This window comes from Leucoraja erinacea, chromosome 5 (genome assembly GCF_028641065.1).
Source record: "Leucoraja erinacea ecotype New England chromosome 5, Leri_hhj_1, whole genome shotgun sequence".
Taxonomy (NCBI): domain Eukaryota; kingdom Metazoa; phylum Chordata; class Chondrichthyes; order Rajiformes; family Rajidae; genus Leucoraja; species Leucoraja erinaceus.
Window position 1 is genome coordinate 72773357 of NC_073381.1, and position 24518 is coordinate 72797874.

The 24518-nt window shown below is 42.0% G+C and overlaps 1 long non-coding RNA gene and 1 pseudogene across 1 annotated transcript in view; one reads left to right on the top strand and one right to left on the bottom strand.

The window, feature by feature from the left end:
• LOC129697398 (uncharacterized) overlaps positions 1-24518 on the bottom strand; it is a 91788-nt gene that overhangs the window by 24112 nt on the left and 43158 nt on the right. The gene's annotated exons all lie outside the window — the stretch shown is intronic.
• On the top strand, positions 17376-17489 carry LOC129697738 (U2 spliceosomal RNA; annotated as a pseudogene).

A 24518-nucleotide genomic window follows, 5' to 3' on the forward strand; every position in this document is an offset into this window, starting at 1 on the left:
TCGGGATATCACACAAGTCAGAAAAGAACTATGATAAGTCTAAAAGTGTAGGAAGGAACAGCAGATGCTGGTTTAAACCGGAGATAGACACAAAAAGTGGAATAACTCAGTCAGTCACACAGCATCTCTGGAGAAAAGGAATAGGTGACGTTTCGGGTCGAGACCCTTCATCAGATTGAGTGTCAGGAGAAAGGGAAACGAGAGATCTAGACAGCTCTACATCACCGCCTATATCTCTCGTTTCCCTTTCCCCAGACTCTTTCCCTTTCCAGAGACAACGAAATGCACTCTCAGACTGAAGAAGCGTCTCGACCCGAAACGTCATCTATTCCTTTCCTCCAGAGATGCTGTTTGACCTGCTGAGTTACTCCAGCTTTTTGTGTCTATCTATATGATAAGTCCGAGCAGCAGACAACCGCAATGGTCTCGATTTATATTTTAATGAATGATAATGTGATCTTTATCATCCATTTAATTGTTTTAACATTAACAAGAAGCAAATAATCCATATCAATTTGCATCAATTGGACTGGATTACATTTTCACTGGGCAGAGAAATGTGATACCCATGTCACCACTTAGTTCTACCAGTCTAGAACCTGTGGTGTAATTGGCTCTTTAATGTGTATATACCTTATTTGAAATAGGTATTCAATTAAAAATGAATCAATAATTTGTTTGTGTGTTACAGAGATGAGCAAGTAAATGTAACAATGGCACGTATCCAATTAGAAAATCTGAATATATTTGTGTGAAATTATACTGCCTTTTAATAAAATATTAGATCATTCTAGTGTGAAGATTAATTTTATTCACATCAAATATGAATGAAGAGGATTTATTGTCATATGTACCAAAGACAGAACAATTATATGTCTGTAAACACAATACTCATAGATAACAGAACAAACAAAAGAAAGTTCAATAAATTAAAAAAAACAATATTTGTGCAAACAAAATCGCATATTACCCTAGTGCAACTAAGCCAGTAGTTATATATATATATTACAATCATAAATAAATTACATTTGAACAAACCTATATTCTACTGTGTAGTTGGTTAGTAATTCTGAATGCAATTTCGATACTTACTATTTGAACTAATTCATTAACTTAAAACATCGAAACTTTAGAAGCATTCTGGGAACTAATTGTATGTGGTTTATAGCTCATTATGTAACTGTAGAGTATATTTTGTGTTTTGGAATCTGGAATTGCTTAACATAGACTAGCTGTAAAATGATAAGGATTTTATCTGTCAAGTTACTCCAGCTAATGAAAAACAGCCCAACCTCCTTTCGGCTGATTGTTCAACTAATAACATGCCGAAAATCCTATCTTTGTTTAACATAAAGAAAGTGATATTAATGTGGTTCAATTTGTGTCACTTTTATGCAATAGTGCATTTCAAACTATCCCATAACCTCAACAAATAATGTTCTCTGGACCAATCCAAATATGGAATTTGCAATTTTGAGAATATATTGGAGGAAAAACTCAAAGCACAATATACAGATGAAAATATATGTCACAATAAAGATCATGGGAGTAACGAAGAAGGGAACTTTACACTACAGATCTGTACCCATCCATATGAAGATGAGGAAGGCGAGATAGCTCCATTGTTCTGGCTATGAAACCAGGAATGATGAAGCTCCTTTTGGTGTGTACTTTAGTTAAGATGTTGGTGATAGTGATGTTTAGTTGGGGGTGGTGCATCTGTGGAAATCATTGGCACAGGTGGCTGTGGAGGCTAAGTCAATGGATATTTTTAAGGCAGAATCTTGATTAATACAGTGTCAGGGGTTATGGAGAGAAGGCAGGAGAACGGGGGATTGAAAGGGAATGATATATCTGCCATGATTGAATGGAAGAGTAAACATGATGGACCAAATGGCCTAATTCTGCTGCTATAACGTATGAACATGAGATTTCAATCAGGTCAGCTAACTTCTGTCAAATGACCTTAGGAATTCCATTGTGTATGCAAGATTTACCTGCATAATATGTATATATATATAGAATTTCTTCTGAAATTTGATCGCCACAAGTGAAATAAAAAATATTGTATTGATCATAATATTTGAGGTTTTCCTTCCTGGTCCACTGTGTATATTGTATATTTATGCAAGGAGGCATCATGCGGTGCGATCCAGCAGATTGCCATGGACATCCGAGTACTCAAAGAATTTCATGGAAACATAAAGGGAATTTTTTTTTTCTGATCAGGTAACAGCTTGTGGAGCCCAGTACTGGGCATTGGCTTCATGGAGGTTCACTTTAAGATTAATAATTCACCAAATCTCATGTCTTCCCTGTTATCTTGCTTTTGGTGCAGAAGGGCCTTTGTGTGCATTTAACATTCAAAGCCTGTCCTATTGTGCATGTATGCAATAATATTTTTCAGTAACACTGGCAAAATCTTGGTACAAAGAAAATTGTACTCCCATATGTTTAATACACCTTTCCCAGCAAGGAAGGACTAAACTATGATCTTTACTTCCAGAAAGTTAGTATTTGGAGCAACGCTCCATGAGTTTGAATTTGCAATAACTCAGTGGATTTCCGGATAGAGCAACTGAGCTGGTATCAGAAATCGTAAGGGACACCCGGCTTTAAAAAGACACACTTCACCTGCATATTAATGGACTAATGCTGTACTAATCGTAGATTGCAAATTTCCTCGATGCTTCAAACACTGCGTGAAATAATTGATCATGAAATTAAGTAAAGCCCACCTTGATGCCCGGGATACCCACATTAGATAATGTTTTTGATAGGCGATGGCTAGAGTGTTAAATATTTTAAGTAACTCCAGAAAACTTGCCTTTAACTGTGGGGTTAGATGATGGCTCACTAGAAAATTGCTTTAAGTAATGCCAGAAAGAATATTTGTCCAAAATTGTCCGAAATTTGACCTCAGAAGATTTTACTCTTCTTTCTGTCTCATTTTCAATTTGAACATTGCAAGATTTCAAACATGCTGCAACCTGTACAAGCAACTTTTGTCATATAGAAATTATAGCAATGTTCCAAGCAATAAATCCTCCTACAGTTGATAACAGCTTGGCAGGTTAATCTCACAAGGATGATAAATAATTTTTGATTGTGACCGGGCTTGCTCTCCATTTCCAACTGAATGGATGAACCATTCAGTTAATGTCCCAATTAAAATTGGAGAGGGTGCAAAAATTATAAGCATTGGCACTGTTTGAGAAAACAGTCTTGTTTAACATTATCTCCAAGTGTTTTGAGCATTGGAAGGCTCTGAAATAAAGATACCGCAAATTCAGAGACCTGGGTTCAATCCTGACTATGGGTGCTGTCTGTGCAGAGTTAGTGCGTTCCCCCTGTGGCTGTCTGGGTTTCCTCCAGGTGCTCTGGTTTCCTCCAACATTCCAAAGGCATACATGTTCGTAGGTTCATTGGCTTCAGTAAATTGTTCCTTGTGTTTAGGATGCAAAAGTAGAACTGCTATATGGGTGATCAATGGCCAGAGTGGACTAGGTGGGCTGAAGGGCCTGTTTTCACACTGCCTCTAATACTAAAACCAGAGTTGAGTATACTGTATGAACTTGCACTGACTGAGCCAAACACACTCTCTGAAGCTTTACTCTCTAAACTTTATATTTTCCATTAGCCGTATTAATACAAAGATTAAACGAGAACTTACCGTTTGAAATTTGATCTTTATTTTATGAGAAGTTGAAGTGATGGACTACGTGAAGAGCCCGCCATTCACTCATGGCTGATCTAACTCTCCTTCTTAATTGGATTCTCCTGCCTTCTCCTCATACTTTGCAGCCTCAGCGGGGCTCACTGAACAGGTCATGCCTGCCATTACTGCAAATCTGGTTCAACAGGCTGCTCTTGCAGGGCCACCTAGTGACTCCCGACTGCTCCTTTCTGAAGCTTCAATGGCGCTTCCTGCCCCTTGTATACAGGGGTGAAAACCCGCCGGAATACTGGAGCTTTACCCACATAGGATGGTACTCCACGCCTTAAATTTTCCCTGCAAGACTTCAAGTTGCTACATAAGTCCTCTCTGAAGAGATACTATGCAGGCCGCACGTTACTGGCCCTGTAAAAATGAGCCATTTTAGACATTTTCTCATGCCTTATAGCACCGGAGCAGTATGTGTGGAAGTATTGACGCACATGCGGGCTGGCGGACTCTTCACGTAGTCACTCATGTGACTTCTATATAAAATGCTGTGTAAGTGGCACAAGCGTGCTGTTTTAAAGAAAACAGGATGGTCTAAAAAGAGGATTACTAAACATTATCAATGATTCTGCAATATTTATAATGGAATCGTGGTAAACTGTGCAAGTGAGATCAAGATTGCTCATGAGGTAATTTAAGCATCATTAAAGTCTCGGAGTGATGAAGAGCCAGATCCAAATTTGTACATTGAACCTTCCTTCATTGAATTAGATGGACACAAAAAGCTGGAGTAACTCAGCAGGGCAGGCAGCATCTCTGGAGAGAAGGAATGGGTGATGTTCCGGGTCGACACCCTTCTTCAGACTGGTTACGGATAAGTGAAACGAGAGGTATAGACGATGACGTTGAGAGATAAAGAACAATGAATAAAAGATATACAAATAAAGTAACAATGATGATGGAAACAGGTGTTAGCTTTGTTGGGTGACAATGAGAAGCTAGTGCGACTTGGGTGGGGGAGGGATAGAGAGAGAGGGAATGCCGGTTCTACCTTAAGTGAGTGAAATCAATGTTCATAACACTGGGCTGTAAGCTGCCCAAGTGAAATATGAGATGCTGTTCCTCCAATTTGCGTTTAGCCTCACTCTGACAATGGAGGAGACCTAGGACAGAAAGGTCTGTGTGGGAATGGGAAGTAGAATTTAGTGTTTAGCAACTGGATTTGAATCAGCCTCATTCAATTTTTCCTCCCCTAAGCTTGACTTGATCATGGATGGGATTGGCACTCAATCCCCTCACCCCAAATCATTACTTTGTCAGGAACTGTTTTTACGGGTTCTTAAGTGAGAACTGATTCCTCGCCTATTTCACTCTTGTCAGCTGACAATAATAACATTCCAAGCAGGTTAGTGCAGAAATCAGCATTAGGTTGTGTACATCAGGTCTACAAGTTAAAATTCACCTCATAATTCTGGGGACAGGAAGGTTTGCAGCTACATTAATCATGTTCATTAGGCTATAAGTGATAGGAGCAGAATTAGGCCATTCTGCCCATCAAGTCTACTCCGCCATTCACTCATGGCTGATCTAACTCTCCTTCTTAATTGGATTCTCCTGCCTTCCCCTCATACTGTAACCCCTGATGCCCGTACTAATAAAGAAGCTATCTATCTCTGCCTTAAAAATATCCATTGACGGTCTCCACAGCCTTCTGAGACAAAGAATTCCACAGATTCACCACCCTCTGACTAAAGTAATTCCTCCTCATCTCCTCCCTAAATTCCTTTAATTGTGAGGCTATTACCTCTTGTCCTCGAATCTTCCACTAGTGGAAATATCCTCTCCACTCTATCCAAGCATTCCACTATTCGGCAAGTTTCAATGAGATTCTCCCTCATCCTTCTAAACTACAGTGAGTACCATCAAACGCTCATCATATCATAACCCACTCATTCCTGGGATCATTCCTGTAAACCTCTCCAGGTCCCTCTCCAGAGCCACTACATCTATCCTCAGATATGGTACCCAAAATGGCTTACAATACTCCAAATGTGGCCACCCCTTCGCCTTAAAGAGCCTCAGCATTACATCCCCATTTTTGTATTCTAGCCCTCTTTAAATAAATGCTAGCATTGCGTTTGCCTTCCTTACTACTGATTTCAACTTGCAAATTAACTCCTCATTTGGGAATCCTGCATTGTGAGTTCAATCTCACCTTGCATTAAAAAATCAGCCTACTCTATCCAATCAAGTTTCAATCTTCTAAACTACAGTGTACCATCAAACCATAATCATAACCCACTCATTCCTGGGATCATTCCTGTAAACCTCTCCAGGTCCCTCTCCAGAGCCACTACATCTATCCTCAGATATGGTACCCAAAATGGCTTACAATACTCCAAATGTGGCCACCCCTTCGCCTTATAGAGCCTCAGCATTACATCCCTATTTTTGTATTCTAGCCCTCTTTAAATAAATGCTAGCATTGCGTTCGCCTTCCTTACTACTGATTCAACTTGCAAATTAACGTTTTGGGAATCCTGCACGAGCATTCCCAATCCACCATGCATTAAAAATCAGCCTATATAATCCATGAAACCATGGCATGCCAAAGTATATATATATATATATACATATATATATATCAGATAGCCAGATGCCATAGTTGTTGGTAGTTGATCCTATGTGCCTTTCTTCATAAAACAGTAATAACATTTATTTTGTCCTTACCTTAAATGGAAAAGTAAGCATTTGCTGAAAAATAATTGCTGATAAGTGGCAGCAATGACACTTTAAAGCTCACTTAAGTTCCTGTATTGTCAAACAGTTGGATTAAAAATGTTGTTCTGAAGTTCACGATTTTTCTTCAGAGAATCACATAGGAAGTAAAAGTATGTTGGGGCATGACTGACTTTCACATAGACTCACCCCAGTGCCCCTCTGTAAATGTCTTCTGTAAACATGAGGAAAAATAAGCCCATGTTATTTATACTAGATAGACCAGATAGCCATTGTAAGAAAGGAGTCTATTAGCGACCTACAAGAAAAGCTTGGCAAATTGAACAAATAAACAAATGAAAAATCTAGTGATCTTATGGAGTAATACTGTATAGGCTGGTTTGCTTATTAACCTTTTATATTAACTCTTTATGTACATATTTCAATTTCTGAGTCCTTAAATGGAACAGAATTAGTACTGTTCTTGTTTCTTAGCAGAACTCTTAAAGATCCAATTTCAGGTCAGTCATTATATGATACCATGAACTATAAAGGAGATTAAACCAAACACCAATAATTTTGCAATTGAAAAAGAAAATACCTAATTTCTTAAGGAGGTCTTTAAGCATGTGTACCTGATCTGATGTATGAATGTAAACGTATCAGGCAATGCCGAAACAAATATCTCATTTTGTTTTGGATCTTTACACGTGCGCGCATGTTTTCCCCATCTGTTGTACTATTTATCCTTAAAGTGCAAACCATTTGATGCTTATCTCTTCAGAAAGGAATAATTTAAATGTAGATTGTATTTAATACCATGTAGAGAATAGGTACAGTGTGCAAGTGTCAGTAGACTTGAGTGTATGGAGATATGGAGTTCTGAGCTGCTGAATTTCCAAGTAAAACCTACTAAATTACTGCCTCATTCAGTATACATTGAATTAGCAAGAAAGTGTTGACGGTCATCCATATGTTATGAAAGTTTGAACTTTAGTTTATTCATTCTGCACGTCCAAGTGCTTCTGTCTGCAACTTTTGTACTCATCTTTCTATCACAATCTGTCTCAAATTCTTTAAGACCATCGCCGAGCTGGTCGGGGAGGCAGAAGAACAACTACAGGACTGCTTGGAGTCTGTAGACTGAGCTATGTTCAAGGACTCGGCAACGAACCTAAATGAATTTGCCACAGTCGTTACAGACTTCATAAGGAAGTGTGTGGAGGACTGCGTTCCAACAAAAACTTTCCGAGAGTTTCCTAACCAGAAGTCTTGGATGAATCAGGAGATCCGCATTCTTCAGAAGACCAGATCCCGGGCATTCAGGTCTGGTGACGCAGAGGTCTATAAGAAGTCCAGATATGACCTTGACAAGGCCATCAAAAAGGCCAAAAGGGACTTCTGCTTAAAGCTGGAGGTTGGGGCGGATGTTCGGCAACTGTTGCAGGGCTTGAATGCCATCACCTCTTACAAGGCGAAATCAGGAGGCAGCTCAAGCGACAGCGAAGCATCACTCCCTGACAAGCTCAATGCGTTCTATGCACGCTTTGATAGGGAGAACACTGATGTGCCTTCCTGAGCCCTCATTTGCCCTGATGGTATTACTGTCACAGTCACGGAGGCCGATATCAGAAGATCCTTCAGTGGGGTGTACCCTCGGAAAGCTCCAGGACCTGATGGTATACCCGGTCGAGTTCTCAAAACCTGTGCAGACCAACTGGCAGGGTTTTTGACAGACATTTTCAATATCTCACTGCTGAGGTCTGAGGTTCCCTCCTGCTTTAAGAGGGCATCAATAATATCGGTGCCCAAGAAGAGTAAGGTGACATGCCTCAATGACTATTGACCAGTGGCACTAATGTCCGTGGTGATGATGTGCTTTGAGAGGTTGGTTATGGGGCATATCAACTACTACCTCAATAAGAACCTCGACCAACTACAGTTGACCAACCATCACAATAGGTCCATGGAGGATGCGATCTCACTGGCTCTCCACTCCGCACTGGACCACTTGGACAATAAAAACACTTACATCAGGCTGTTGTTTATAGACTACAGCTCGGCATTCAATACCATCATCCCCTCCAAGCTGATTAAGAACTGGCCTCCCTTCGGTGGCCAAAACTACATGGGCTCACCAGCTCGCTGAACCACATCCTCAGAAGAAGGGGGAGGGGCAAGGGGGTGAAACAACCTGGAGAAGGACGCCAAGACCAAGAGCAGTGTCGTTCCTGTTGAGGGCAGAGGGACCAGTGGAGCGTCCCTTGTAGCCAGGGTCCAGAGGGCAAGGAGCACCGCCATTCCACCTTGGATCAGCAAGGGGAGGAGTGGCTCAGCTGTCAGTGACTGAAGGACTGGTGACGGGATCTAGGGAGTAGGCAGGAAGATGCCCTGGTTGGGTTGCTCCTAGGCCTGGCCAAGCTGGCCATCTGCGAGTCACGGAGTCAAGCATAAGAGGGTTTTGCCCGAGCCAGATGCTTGCCCCTTTATCTGGGTTGTATAGTAGTTATTAGAATATTTGTAAAATAGTTGTTTGATGATTTTTTAACATGGCGGTGGTTTTTTTTTTTGGTTTTTGTATCGTGGTGAAATTAAATAAATTATTTTTTGACACATAAAAAAAGGCTGGTTACGAAACTCACAGAACTGGGTCTCTGCACATTCCTCTGCAATTGTATCCTCAACTTCCTCATCCACAGACCATAGTCTGTTCGAATTGGAGGAACCACTTCATCCTCAGTTATAATCAGTACAGGAGCACCTCAAGGCTGCGTGTCCAGCTCCCTGCTCTACTCACTCAATACTCATGACTGTGTAGCCGGACATAGTGCAAACTCCATTTTCAAGTTCGCTGACGACACCACTGTTGTGGGACAAATTACAGATGGTGATGAGTCAGAGTATAGAATTGAGATCGACCAACTGACCATATAGTGCCTGCACAACAACCTGGCTCAAAAATATCAGCAAAAATAACTGTTTGTGGACTTTGGAAGAGGAAGGACGAGGACCCACAATCCTATTTACATCAATGGAACGATGATGGAGAGAGTCAAAAACATCAAATTCCTGTGCGTGCTTATTTCTGCCGATCTTTCCTGGACCCAGCACACTGATGCAATCATAAAGAAAGCACATCAACTCCTCTACTTCCTGAGAAGATTACGGAGAGTCGATATGTCAAAGAGGATTCTCTTGAACTTCTACAGGTGTACAATAGAAAGCATACTGACTGGTTGCATCGTGGCCTGATCGGCAACTGGAACGTCCAGGAGTGGAAAAGACAGCAAAAAGTTGTAAACACTGCCCAGGCCATCACCGGCTCTGACCTCCTCACCATCAAAGGGATCTATCATAGTCGCTGCCTCAAAAAGACAGCCAACATCATCAAAGACCCACACCATCCTGGCCACACACTCATCTCACCACTGCCATCGGGAAGAAGATACAGGATCCTGAGAACTGTAACGTCCAGGTTCTGGAACAGCTTCTTCCCTACAGCCATCAGGCTATTAAACTCTACAACCTCATTAGCTATGAACTACAATAGACTATTATTATTATTATTATTATTATTATTATTATTATTATTATTATTATTATTATTATTATTACACTGTTATTGTTTGTTCTTTTTTTCTGAGTTTTTGTTATATTATTTATTGTGATGACATATTCTGTTGTGCTGCAGCAAGTAAGAATGTCATTGTTCTATCTGGGACATATGACAATAAAACACTCTTGACTCTCTTGACAAATTAAACACTCTTGACTCAATAACAAATATATAACCTGCAAATCAATTACATTATTTCATCCTTCAAGTCTATTTGAACCTTCATCGAAACTTAGAGACACAAGGAACTGCAGATGCTGGAATCTGCTGGCAGGTATATGGCAGCGGGAGGCGGCAGTTGAGGCAAGTTCTGTCACACCATCTAAAGAACATTTAGACAGGTAGACAATCGACAATAGACAATAGACAATAGACAGTAGGTGCAGGAGTAGGCCATTTGGCCCTTCGAACCAGCACCGCCATTCAATGTGATCATGGCTGATCATCCACAATCAGTACCCCGTCCCTGCCTTCTCACCATATCCCTTGACTCCGCCCAGCCGTTCCATTCTATCAACATATGACAGTCCCGCCATCCTGGGAATTAACCTCATGAACCTACGTTGCACTCCCTCAATAGCAACAATGTCCATCCTCAAATTTGGAGACCAAAACTGTACACAATACTCCAGGTGTGGTCTCACCAGGGCCCTGTACAACTGCAGAAGGACCTCTTTACTCCTATACTCAATTCCTCTTGTTATGAAGGCCAAAGCTTTCTTCACTGCCTGCTGTACCTGAATGCTTACTTTCAGTGACTGATGAACAAGGACCCTCAGATGTCGATGTACTTCCCCTTTTCCCAACTTGACACCAAATAATAATCTGCCTTCCTCTTTTTGCCACCTCTGTTTTCACCCTGTATGACTCTATGACTCTATAACAGAGATGTGCAGCCTCTTGGAGCGGTGATAGGCAACATTATTGCTAGTGGCAGGACTGGAGATCCATGAGCCATTGGTGAATCTACTTGAGCCCAAACCACGGGCAAGATCATGTGTGAAGACAAAAAAACAGAAATATTGAATAAACATAAATGAATAAACATCATAAAATATTTTTTTGAAGAGCTACATATTTGTTATTTGCAAATATGGGTCAAAGGAAATGGTCAATAAATTTATAGTTGGGCTAAAAGGAGACATTTGCAAACTTACATAATGCAAGATTGCAAAATGTGCAAAAATAATTCACTTAGAAGCTATTTGATATATGGGATTTAACACTCAAGTTATTTGCCTGCATGGAAATAGTTCAAAAAGGTTTAGTAGTTTTGCTCGGGGCACAATTCCAAGGCGCAAGCAGGGAATAAGCCCACAGAAATGTTAATGACATTGCAGGCTTCTTCCTTATGGCTAACATTTATGGATGCTGCAAATTACTTTGGTCCAAAGCGACAAACTAAGTGAAAGCAAAAGGCATTACAATTTGTGCAAGTGAAGTGTGCCATTGTAGTCTGGGAGTAAATGGGCCTCATGATACCTATTTAAACAGCAAGTAAAGATGGTCATCCCTGCTTGCCTCAGATGCAAATAGCAAGGATATGGAAGAGCTTCATGGGATTTGTATATTCTTGAGAGAATCAGATATAAAAGGAACTAGCCAGAAATACCTGCAATATTTAGTAGGTCAAACAACATGTATGAGATGAGATAGACACAATATGCTGGAGTAACTCAGCGGGTAAGGCAGCATCTCGAGGGAAAAGGGATAGTCTGAAGATGTTTTGTGACCCAAAACTTCACCTATTCCTTTTCTCCAGATGCTGCCTGACTTCTTGAGTTACTCCAGCATTTTGTGTCTATCTTTGGTGTAAACCAGCAACTGCAGTTCATTCCTACACTGTGTGTGAGACAAGAAAAATATTTCAGGCCAAACCCCTTTATCTGGGGAAGATGTATACCTCAATCACTTCCTGGTGAATCAGAGTAGGATACAAATCAGGAAGGACACTCAGAGTTATGGTGAAGTGAAATGTTGGAGATAAATATAGCCAGTTTCATACCAGTTGTGTCATACACATAGATTAATCAGTTAGTGTGCCATATACAGCCTGTCCGCGTTTTTTCATTTTGGGTCTGTGTTTTTATGTAGTTTTTGTTATTTTTAGTTGGGGTGTGTGTGTGGGGGGGCGGGGGTGTGGGTGGGAGGGGGGGGAAACTTTTGAATCTTCCCTGCACTCACCTTTTCCTCGTCGGGTCTAGTTGTCGTTGGGGCCGCAACGAGGAGCGGCCTCCCAGAAGAGCCGGGGACTCTGGTGCTGACTCACCTCATGATCGCTGGCCGAGACCGGAGCGGGTGGAGCGGTGGAGGAGCGATGGGCCTGGCTCTGCTGCCTGATGCTGACTGCTCTGAGCACCAAGACTGGAGGGAGACCGATTTTCAGGCTCCTGCAACTCCAGCTTCGAAGAGCTCCAGCCTACATCACTGGCTTGGAACATAATGCGAGCGCACACCGGGGGACTCCCCAACACCAATAACCCGGGTGATGCGACCTCGCATCACCCCGGCGTGGCTTTAATGGCCGCGGGACAATCGCCATCGCCAGCCGGGGGCTGACTTTGACTCTGACAATCGGGGGGGGGGGGGGGGGGGGGGGAGAGTGCCGTGGAGAGATAAGTTTTTTTGGCCTTCCATCACAGCTATGTGATTGGATGTTTATGTAAAATGTAATTAGGTTGTGTCTGGGGTCTATTTGTGTGTAATGTATGGCTGCAGAAACGGCATTTCATTTGGCCCTCCAGGGGTCCAAATGACAATTAAATAGACTATTGACTATTGACTATTGAGCTAGTTGGATTGTGTAATTTTCAGTATGCAACAGTGAGATCCAGGAACATTGAACACTCAGGATGCTGGCTCTGCTAAGAAGATCTCTGGCCCGATGGACTTGAGAAAGACTAGGAAGTCTCCAGCTTACAGGCACTGGTGGAACATAATTATTGACTGCAGATTCAACAATAAACCTAATTCTGTGCTTATCCTAAGTCACACCTGATCCCACCTATTTGTTACTCCTGCCTTTGTTGGTATACATTGGCTCAATGTTTTTCTCTTGCTTATCTTGATAATCTCTTGTTCTTAAACATCTCAAGAAATGTTGTGTACACAATATCTAGCTGGCTTCACCTCACCCATTCCATGCACACCTCTGTTAGCCAATCCGCTTTCAGATATCGAGCAAGTTCTGGACTTTCTTTCCAGCAAATTTCTGTTTCCTCTCCATCCAGATATTTCTTAAAGTTGCCTCTGGTTTGGAAATTATTGTTCGAGTAGCCTGGACAAGTAACTGCAGTGCATTTTGCAGATGGCATACTGTCAGACAGTGGTGTAGGAAGCGACTGTTTAGGTTGGCTGATGGACTACAGTTGCTTTGTCCTGGATAGTATTGAACTTCCTGCATGTTGTTGGAACTGCATTTATCCACACAAACGGAAAATATTCCATCATTATTTATGTCCTGTAGATAATGGAAAAGCTTTGGAGTTTTAGGAGGTGAGATATGGGCCTGTCCCACAGGCAAATTTTTAGGCAACTGCCGGTGACTGTCAAGTCGTAGCAGGTCGCTGATAAAACCAGCGACTGGAATGTGGACTGGAACTGCGACTGTCAGAATGGAACACACACACACACATACACACACATCACTTCCTTCACCAGCCAGTTATGCAGGCGGGGGACAGGGCAAGCGGGGGAGCGGTGTCTGATTGAAATTCACACGGTGCAAAGTCAACATGACACAGACGCACACGACAATGAACTCCGAGGTTGGCGCGGTGTAAGCACAATGTACGGGAAGGGTAAAGTAAGTCCATTAAAACAGGGGGGGGGACAGGGGTGGGAGAGTGGGGGAAAAAGGGGGGAGAAGGAGGGGGGGGAGGTGGATACGGAGTGGGGTGAAGGACTGGAGACAACTTTTAAGAAGCCAGAGATACACAGCTGTGAAGCTCGGCGGACATTAACATTACCGGTCGGTTATCCTTGTTTCTGAAAATTACTGTTTACATTTTTTCCCCCAATGAGCCAATAAAAGTCACCGGTCAGCACTGGCAACAACCTATGAGAAACTATGACAACCTTCAACCTCCTGGTGACCCACTACCACTGCACCCATGGCACGAGAATTCTCGCTAATCTCCATGGCGGCTTCATTCTGGTCGCCGCAAATTTTTCAATATGTTGAAAATTTAGCGGCAACCAGAAAGAAGCGGCGACTAGTTCCGAGAATGCGGGAACTACTCATAATGATGAAGGCGACTCCTCGGCAATCACACGCGAACATGTGGCGACCATGTGGCGACCACATAGTCTCCTATAGTCGCCTGAAAAATCGCCTAAATGGGACAGGCCCATAACTTAGCAATGTTACAAAATTTTGAGATTTAAAAATTCAAGTCTGCAATTTATCCCATCAGATAAAGCATATAAATAAGTTTAATTTGACACCTAATTCACTTGTATATCTCAAGTATTTAAAACGTTATGGCCATTTTCATACTCAGAAATTAGCATATTGTTCCCTATTGATTTTCTATGGACATAACAAAAAAGCTGTAATCGTGGACAGTCAAAAGCCCATAACTTACTTAAAAAATAAGAGAACTGAATGAAATTTGCAGTTATCATAGATTGAAGCATTCTGAAACAAATATAAAATAATCTTACTTGGATGACCTGAAATTAAAGCATATAATTAGTTAGTTACCCAATTGTAGCTAATTTCAAACTTCAATTACTAGATCTAAACATCTATCCATTTCTTAATAAATGATTAACATTTTTAAATAGCCTAAGTGCCCAAATAATATTCACAAATAATTCACAATAAAACATGATTTTTAAATCTCATTTACATTAATTTATAGGCCAAATGGAAGAAATTTAGTGTTCAATTGCTGTAAATTAAAGTCCATTTAAATCAGCTTTCTAGTGGGTTCCTGTGAACGCGCTGGTTTAGAATGTTCACATTGCGCTAGATTTGTACCCTCAAATGCCCAGAAAAATACTGCGGGATATAATGGGCCCAAAATTAGCTGCTCGCAACATTAAACTTTGTATAAAGGGATCTTAAGAAGCCCTTTTTAATGTAAAAATAAACAGCCTACCTTCCGTTGTCCCCTGTATGAGATCCGGCCGGTTGCCGGCCGTCGGGGGTTTAGAGGTTAATTTTTAAACTACTATAACAATTACATAAAGCCCTTAAAGCTAATAATAGCTAAAGCGACGGAATCTGCCAGCGAATTTTTGTTAATAATTAACTAGGCTGAACATCCTCAATTTGAACAGCCTAGAGAAAATTGCGTTTTAAACCCGACCCCTCTAAACAGCGCCAAAATCGCGCACACGGGCTGGGACAGATTTTCAGCGACGCTTCAGGTAGGCTTTGCAACATACCTACATAACTTGTCAAGGGATGGGCAGCCTCAGATCTGTTTTTGTTGGACAACATAAATACACTTGGCTATAGGTACAAGAAATGTGCATTTACGTGACTAGTAAAGTTTTTGGTCAATGAGGAACCCCCAGACTGACATCAACAGGATAGTTATGTTGCTGCATATCTTGAGTACGTTTTTGGAACTCATATTTTAGATTGACTGTTCTGTGCATATTTCAGAGATCCTATTACATGCAGCTAAGGTCTACTTCATCTGAGGACTTGCAACTTCTCCATCATTGTTTTTGTCAGGAAGGACCACAGCAGTAAAGGAGCAGAAAATTGCTGGGAGCTACTTTGTGATAGCCCCTTAGGTAACCCTACTTGTGGACATCTTGCTCATTTAATAGAACAAGATAAAGATGCTGCAGAAACTCAGCAAGTTAGCCAGCATCTGCAGAGGAAAATGAATGGTTGATGTTTTAGGTCAACACCTTCATTTAAGAGAGGAGGGGCGCCGCATTGATGGTAGCCTCTGTTACCATCAATATATAGACTGTCTGTTTACATATATATATATATATATATATATTTTAGTCTGTTTTAAAAGTATGTTTTGGAGGTTTCTTTAGTTTTTCTATGTGGAGAAGGGGGGTAGGTTAAGGGGGAAACCGTTTCCCAGTATGCTGTATGGTGACCAACATTTCACTGTACCAATTGGTACATGTGACAAATAAATGTATCTTGTATCTTGTATCTTGTTCTATTAAATCTTGTATCTTGAAAATGTCTTTAAAGTGGGCATACTTTGAAGAGGATTCACCTGCGCACAATGCAATGGAGGTACAAGAGACTAATGATGGGAAGAGGTACCAGAGGAACTCAATGTGTTAAGCTTCATCTGTGGATGGAAATGGATAATAGTGGATTTTACTTCGGAGTCACGTGAGTGACTTCGTGAAGAACCCCGCTTCCACGCATGCGTGTCATATATCGCTACACGCATTGCAACGAGTCACACAGCGGGGAACGGCGTTCCCCAAGCGGGAGATTTGAAAGTCGGGAACAGCAGGTAAGCGACTCTGCGTTCCTTTTTTCTACTTACTTTTAGGAGGCTGCGGAAAGCTGGCGGGGAGACCCGTGGAGGGCGAGCAGCCAGCAGCAGCAACAGCACGAGTTTCCCTGGGGGGGGGAACAACCTGAGCCCGACTTTGCTCCCGCACCGGCAAAATTCACCTCTCGGCCGGGCGGGAAGCAAAGTAAAAAAGGTCCCTATGCCAGTCTCAAAACGAGACTGGCTTGGGACCAGTCGGTAGCGGCCAGCACAGAGGCTGCGGGACAGACAGCTCGGAACAGCGGTACCGGGGCTCGAAACGCTCAGCGAGTGCAGCGGCACTTATGGAGTCGGAACGGGACGTTCGGGCTGAAAACCTTCTTCACAAGGTAAGGGCCAGGGGATCAATAGGAACAGCCGGGGTTACCGGCTGCGGAACTGCCGCGAAGGACCAGGCCCGTGAACACCGGGGTCGGTCCAAGCGGCTCGAACCCGACACAGGGAACGACGGTCACCGGCGGGAGAAGGAAAGTTGGGAACAGCAGGTAAGAGACCCTGCGTTTTTCCTTCAACTTACCTTTCTAGGTGCAGACATGGACCAGGTCCATGTAAGGTGCAGAAGGCCGGCGGGAGAACCGCGGAGGAGCGGCAGCAGCAGCAGTAGCAGCAGCAGCGGCAGCGGCAGCAGCAGTGGCAGCCGGCAGCTGCAGGAGCACAGGCAGCAGCAGTGGCAGCTGGCACTTCGTGAGGAGCTGGCAACGGCAGGAGCAGCATGGGCACATCGGTTCCCGGAGAGGGAAAAACACCTGTGCCCAACTTCGCTCCAGCATGGTGAGAAAGTTCATTTCTCGGCAGCAAAGGACTTTACAGTTGACTGGCTGCAATCTACTACAAGGGACCAGTATGTGAGTACCAGGGTCGGTCCCAGCGGGGTTTTGTTACAATAATCGCTGCTCTCGCCTTTTTTTTGGCTAAGATCAAGTGTAGTATCTGTTCTTATCAGTTTAATATCTGATACAACCCCTTATCTAGGGACTATATATATTATATAAAAACTATAGTAGCTGTTTCATCAGTTTTAATGTCTTATATGTCCCTTATCTAAGGACCATATAAGTAGGAGTGCCCAGAATTGAGGGCATTAGAGTGGGGTTGACCGGCTGCAACGACCATAAGGGACCAGTACCGTTAGTACGGGGGTCGGTCCCAGGGGTCTTAGATAAAGGAGCAGCCAGGAGCGCTGAGAGCGTTGGTGCCAGGTTTAAAGGAATAGATGGAAGCAGCTGTGCCAGTTATCCGCCACACCGGCCATATCCACTTCACGGAAGGAAGGACAAAACTGGAGAAGGAGGACCATGGAACAGCGGGCAGCCAGCAGCAGCCAGCGGCACTTGGATCAACCGTAGTGGGATCAGCTGTGCCCGATGTCGGCCCCGCACCGGCCAGATCCATGTGACCGAGCGGTAGGCTAGACACAAATCAAACAAGGTAGTGGACTCAGAAGGGTCCGACTTTGCATAAAACCGCCGGCAACCAGCGCCCGAGAGGGCTGGAGCGGGAAGAAGCGGTGTATGGAGCCTTGCTCCAACGTGATAAAACCACAGCAGTACCTCTTTGAGGGCTGCACAATGCTTCTACCCCATCAGAGGGGAGCACTGTGGGTCAGTTTCTGGGCTGACCTGCAAGAGGGGTCCGCAGAACAAAAGACAAGTGGGCAGCAGTTAAGCCCACATGGGTACCCCGTGCGGGACCCTAGAGATCTCTAACTCTATAAAAAAGAGTAGGCAGGACCCTGATGGGCCAGAGCCTGGTAATACAGCGTCCCATGATCCTAACACAGCAGGGACTCTGCTGGACATGGTGGCCGATTACTTTAGCCAAGTCAAACATGGGTAGACTTGGATCCAGGATGGCAATAGTATTACTATATGTCTGGCCACAAACGCCAACAAGAAAAATTTACAAACACTGGCCAGACATCTGCCACCTGGCAACGGTGAGGCATTACAGGTGCCCAGTGTAATCCAATGCATTTGGCAGCATATGGACGAACATCAGGAACCAGGACCTCAAGATCCGGAGAACCTTCAAGGGATTGACGGAAGGCATCATAGCATACACCAGCACCCTGGACTAAACGTAGGTAACCAAAGACCATCAAGACGCACTAAATCTGTTTAATAATATGCAATATGACCTGAACTACACGTGGAAGGCGGCCATTCAGCCAGCACTAGGACCCCAAAAATGCTACCATTTGCAAATAAAGAACCGTGTGTGGACTAAGCTAAGACACTGGGGCTCATCAAGGCCAGCGCAAGGGCCTATTTTGGAGCATGATACCAGCCACAGGCAAGGCCATAAAAAATGTGGCTCATACCAGTAGCAGTGTCAGAAATCAATATAACCTGCAGGATCCGTTTTAGGGTATGGCCAGGGCGGCCACCCTGGAAGATGCGGAAGCCTCAACCTCCCACACAACCCCGAACAAGAAATATTAAACCAGAACCTTATTTTCAAAAAACCAAGGAAATAACAAAACCACCGGTAACCATGGAGGTAGGTGGGTGGGGTTTCTTCTGTTAAATAGGGACCTACGGGTGTAGGGGAGGTTGCAACACTATAGTTATGTATGGTATATAATCACTACAGATTCATATAATCTCAGCAGTATTCAGGGTTATCTGATAGGGTTTTTCTCATCCCATTAACCACGGTACATCATACACCAGAAGGGCATTTTGTCCTTACATAAACCAAACAATCTAAAACCCACATGGTGCTACAAGAATTGTACACAAAAGATGGGATTGAACATATTTATTAAAAATAAGATAGAGTAGGGTTGCAGGATTATCATTGATTTTAACCCTAAACACATTTGTTCTAGATATTCATTTTAGGATGGATGCTCTTATTATTCATAAAGACTTGGTGTCAGTTGTGGGTTTCTATATGGCAGGCATTGACTCAATAGAGGAACTTTGGCAATATAGAGCTTACAAAAGGGGCAATCATTAGCCCCAATATTATGTACTAAAATTCGTAAACCAGCTTGGCATTGTTATGTAAATAAGCCATAGGGTGAGGTTTTTTCCCCCGTTCGGACCCATCATGGGGGTACTAGGGAAAATTCAACCACACTCGGCATCTGGAATTTTCAGAGTACCCGACTGACCTTCTCAAACATGGTATTTTCAGTCTTACAGGGGATGGTGTTAGAACCATGTTCCCTATGAACATTGCCAAAAATTATTGATTTATCCAGTGACTGGAGGCAGTCATCCATGCCATAACACTTTGGATTTATTGATTTGTAGAGTCTAACAGACCAACTACACTGTCAGACAGGACGATGAATCTCATCTCATCTGCACTAAGACTGGCAACACGGAAGCAGTACCTTGGACACATCAAGAAATGGGGCATATACTGCTTGGACAACAATCTCGACCAAAAGGCCAAGAACATTCTGGCCGTATTGGAATTTTAACAAGCCTCCATTAGGATAATCGATGGAGCTACAGTGCCATCAATAGTGCCCCAAGTGCACTCTCCAATTACCTATCACAAGGATCGGAACGGCACGCGGTGGGAACGCACCCCTGGTAAGCTAACCAGGTACTCCGAAATCTGGGACATGGGTGTCGTTTTCTCAACATGCTGAGGAGCTTGTAGCTCATAACAGCGTTGTCACCTCAGTAACAGACCAGGAAGATGGTTATGCTCATGGTGTTATTTACTGCACAACAAGTCCAGCCAATTAACCAAACTGAGCCTGGACTCCCTGATCATCTCACCGAGAAACTGGTGTTGTCATACAGGATTTAATAAAAGAAAACAGATCGGGTTCCTCGGGTCTAGGGTTTGATTTTATGGTACACCCATATGGCAAACGACTGTGTATAACAAGACACATCTAACAATACATAGCATATACTCAGAACATTCGAGGTCAGAGTATGGAGTTGTTTATCTCTTACAAGAAACTGCATGATAGGGTCACGACTCAAACTATTTCAAGGTGGCTCAAATAGGTCCTAAAAATGGCAGGAATAGACACTGATGAAACATCTCATTCCACCAGGACTGCAGCAACATCCGCAGCAATATTATACAGGTACCCACAGACCAAATCCTCAGAATGGCAGGAGGGTCATTTTAAAAAAGGGGTTTTTCCACAGGTTGTATAATAAACCAGTTAAGAGGAGGGAGCCATCATTGTATTAAGAAAACATTTTAGGTTCAACATCAAATAATTTGGCCGATAGGTTACAGGGTTATGATTCTCAAATTTAAAAAAAAAATGTTTATTTTTTTTTTCGTTATACCACACAACTCTTTGTATAATTGTGTTTTTAAAAACTTTAATGATGCTCTCTCTCCCAATACCCAAGGCAGTTGTGAAGCATGGACTCGTTCCACGGCATGAGGTCACAGAGCTTTGAAATCTTCACGAAGTCACTCACGTGACTCCGAAGTAAAATAGTAAGATTAAACGAGAACTTACCAGTTTGAAGTTTGATCTGTATTTTATGAGGAGTTACGATGAGGGATTTCGTGCCCTCCGCTCCCACCCTCTTATGATCATATCAAAAACTGGTATCTCTTTGATAATCTTACTATGTTAGATCATTATAGGTTTCTGTGACCTCACACCGCTGCTTTGAAGAATGACACGCATGCGTGGAAGCGGGGTTCTTCACGAAATCCCTCATCGTAACTCCTCATAAAATACAGATCAAACTTCAAACTGGTAAGTTCTCGTTTAATCTTACTATTTTATAGCACATCCCTTGTACCTACAGCCAAGTTGATTTTATTTAGTATACCCACAGTGTGGTATAACAGGGCATATTTCCTCACAAGCTTGTACAGGGTCTGCAGTACACCTGTCAGTCATTTAGGGACTTATTCACCTCCATGGACTTTTAATTCTCCTTTTCCAGCTATGACATAAGGAATTTGGCAAGTAATGTTAACCTCTGTACAAGTAGAAGATGATTGACTGATATTTAGCAGTATCGAGGAGTGGTGAAGATTTCAAGATAGGAGATGCTTAGAAATCGTGGTATGGTATGGAATTGACCCTCTTTTTTAGCAGAAAGCAATGAAATACTTCTTGCTCAGCAATGTGCTAAACATCAGTCTTCATTGCCTTTTGACGACAGCATTGACCCTACTTGAAGATACTGTTCAGTTTTATTATTGTTGCACATAAACTGATAAGATCAGTTGCAAAGTTGTGTTCAGTGTCATTCCTTTACCTTTCTCCAGAGACATGTTTATATCCGATTTACATGAGAATCTGTCATAATTGCTTTGGAAATAGATGGGTTGTGTCATTTTAGCCATTTATGAGTGTCTGATTGCTATGATTTTTTTTTGTATTGCATACTGCTCTTGCATTTCATTTACATACCTTGACAATACCAAAGCGATTGCAGACTGATAAACCATCCTTCTGTATGCAATGAATTGAATCTGAAAAGCAGAGCTCTACATATTGGGATATTGGTTCGCTAGATTTGCTCTGTATGACACAAACAAAACATCAAGTGTTGTAACATGTTTATGCTCAGAACTATCATTTTTCAATGTAATGGTTCTGATACATTGCTAAAATGTTTTAGCTTTACAGAGTGGAAATTATATTTGGTACATTATCATTGCACAACTATTGTAAAACATATATATCATTACTGTTTTAGGCAGATATGCTGTTCAAATGTTTTCTGATTTTTATCCTTCTCCCAAAATGCTTCTGCCTAAATGTAATGTGCCACTTCTAAACAAGAATCAATAGTGTTTTATTGTCATATGTCTCAGATAGAACAACAAAATTCTTACTTGCAGCAGCATGACAGAATATGTAAACATAGTACACTGTAAACAATATAATAAACAAGAAAAAAATGAAAAATAATAAATGAGAAGAAAAGTTCAGTGTGTGTCTCCACAATGACAAGGATCCTTTTTTTGTTTTCCGAAATATGACACTGTGTTTTTATAATGGATAAACACAAATGCTTTTTAAAAAATCCATGACAATATTTATGTACAGGTATAACACTGTCATTTACTGCGCACATGAAAAACTTTATCTGTCAGAATACTTCAATGAATCATTGATGTGTTTTACTCACACCAATATAAAATACATAGTTATGTCAAAATGAAAGGCACATTTCGTGAAACTTGTGACAGGAAGTATGAGTTAAACACATGTAAGAGCTTATTAGATTTGTGTTAACAGATTGTAAGGTTAGTGAACCTTTAGTTCTACTAATGACTAATTCCTGCAGATTGCCTTGCTTTAAAGGACACTGTCACCTCAATTATATATCGCAAGATCCACCACAATCAGAATTATTTTATTTTACTGCGTTCCTATTGAGTAAGCCAGTGAGTGATGGAGGGTGATCACAAGATGCCAAAACTTTGTCTCTCTCATGGCTCTCCTAATAAATCCTTTGAGACTCCCTGAAGTCCAATACATATTGAGATTTGTTACCCAATGAGTTATAAATTGAATACTAATATTTTCACCGTTACGTTTTCTATTTGTCATTTTTGAGAAAAAAACAAATTTGAATTTTTATACCTTGCATGATCACAGAATAGTCCAAAGAGCTTTGCAGCAAATGCAATATGTTTCAAGTTTTGCATACAAATGCACACAGCAAGATTCCACTGTTCTAGTGGTAATTTTTAACAGATAAATATAAAGATTCCTGGGTTCATTTTACATCCAGTGATGATATGTGGTGATGGGAATATATTTAAAATTGCCATCTTAAGTTCTGAAACAGAAGTTATAAAATAGAGTGATTTGATAAACTACTCTTTTTCCTAAATTGAGACTGACCAGAAGGCCAGAAAACCAAGCAGCTCAAAGCAGATGCAATATTCTAATCCATTCAGTTTTTACACATTCAAAGCTATGGAGGAGCTTCAGGAAAAATGGGAGTAGCGAACTTTCTGCCTGAGCCAATAGGTTTTCCAGTATGTACAATGTCCACTCAAAACTGTAAATTAGGAGCAGAGAGGGTGAGGACGGAGGTAGGGCAATTGGGGGAGAGTGATGGCTGATTGAGATGAATAAAATCATAAGGCATTGACAGGGTAGACGGTAATAAATGTTTTCGCAAACATTTAAGCTGGAAAGAGTGCATAAAAAAATTATGAGGATGTTGCAAGGACTTGAGAAGCCGAGACATAAGGAGAGGCTGACCAAATTAGGACTTTGTGTAGAAAGGAACTGCAGATGCTGGTTTATATCGAAGATAGATACTGTACAAAATGCTGGAGTAACACAGTGGGTCAATCAGCATCTCTGGAGAAAAAGGATGGGTGACGTTTCGGACTGGGACCCTTCCTCAGCCTGACAGAAATGTCACCCATCCTTTTTCTCCAGAAAAGCTGCCTGGCACGATGAGTTACTCCAGCACTTTGTGTCTATCTTCACACTAGGTCTTTATTCCTTATAGAGGTGTATAAGATCATAAGGGAGAATAGATTGAGTGAATGCATTGAGTCTTTCCCTCAGATTAGGGGAATCAAGAACCAGAGGGCATAGGTTTACGGTGAGAGGGAGAAGGTTTAATAGGAAACAAGGGATAACATTTTCACACAGAGGGTGGTGGGCATATGAAAGGAGTTGCCGGAGGAGGTAGTTGAGAAGGGTACTATAACAACATTTAAAAGACATTTGGATAAGCATACCGATAGGAAAGGTTTCGATGGAGATGGGCCAAATGCGGGCAGGTGGAACTAGTGTAGATGGGGCATCTTGGTCAGCATGCAAGATGGGGCATAGGGCATGGTTCCATGCTGCATGACTCTATGGAGTCTTTATAACCAGAGTGCAAAGCTTTAATAAAGTTTAGAGCAGGGATATAAAGAAGCAATATTTCACCCAGATGGAGCTTGGAATTCTTTGGGTGGTGAAGACTGAGACATCACATTTAAGAAGTATCTTTATGAGCATTTGAATTGCCAAGGCTCAGAAGACAATGGCACAATTGCTGGTAAATGGGATTAATATAGATAGGTACTTGGTGATCAGGATGGACTAGATGGGCTGAAG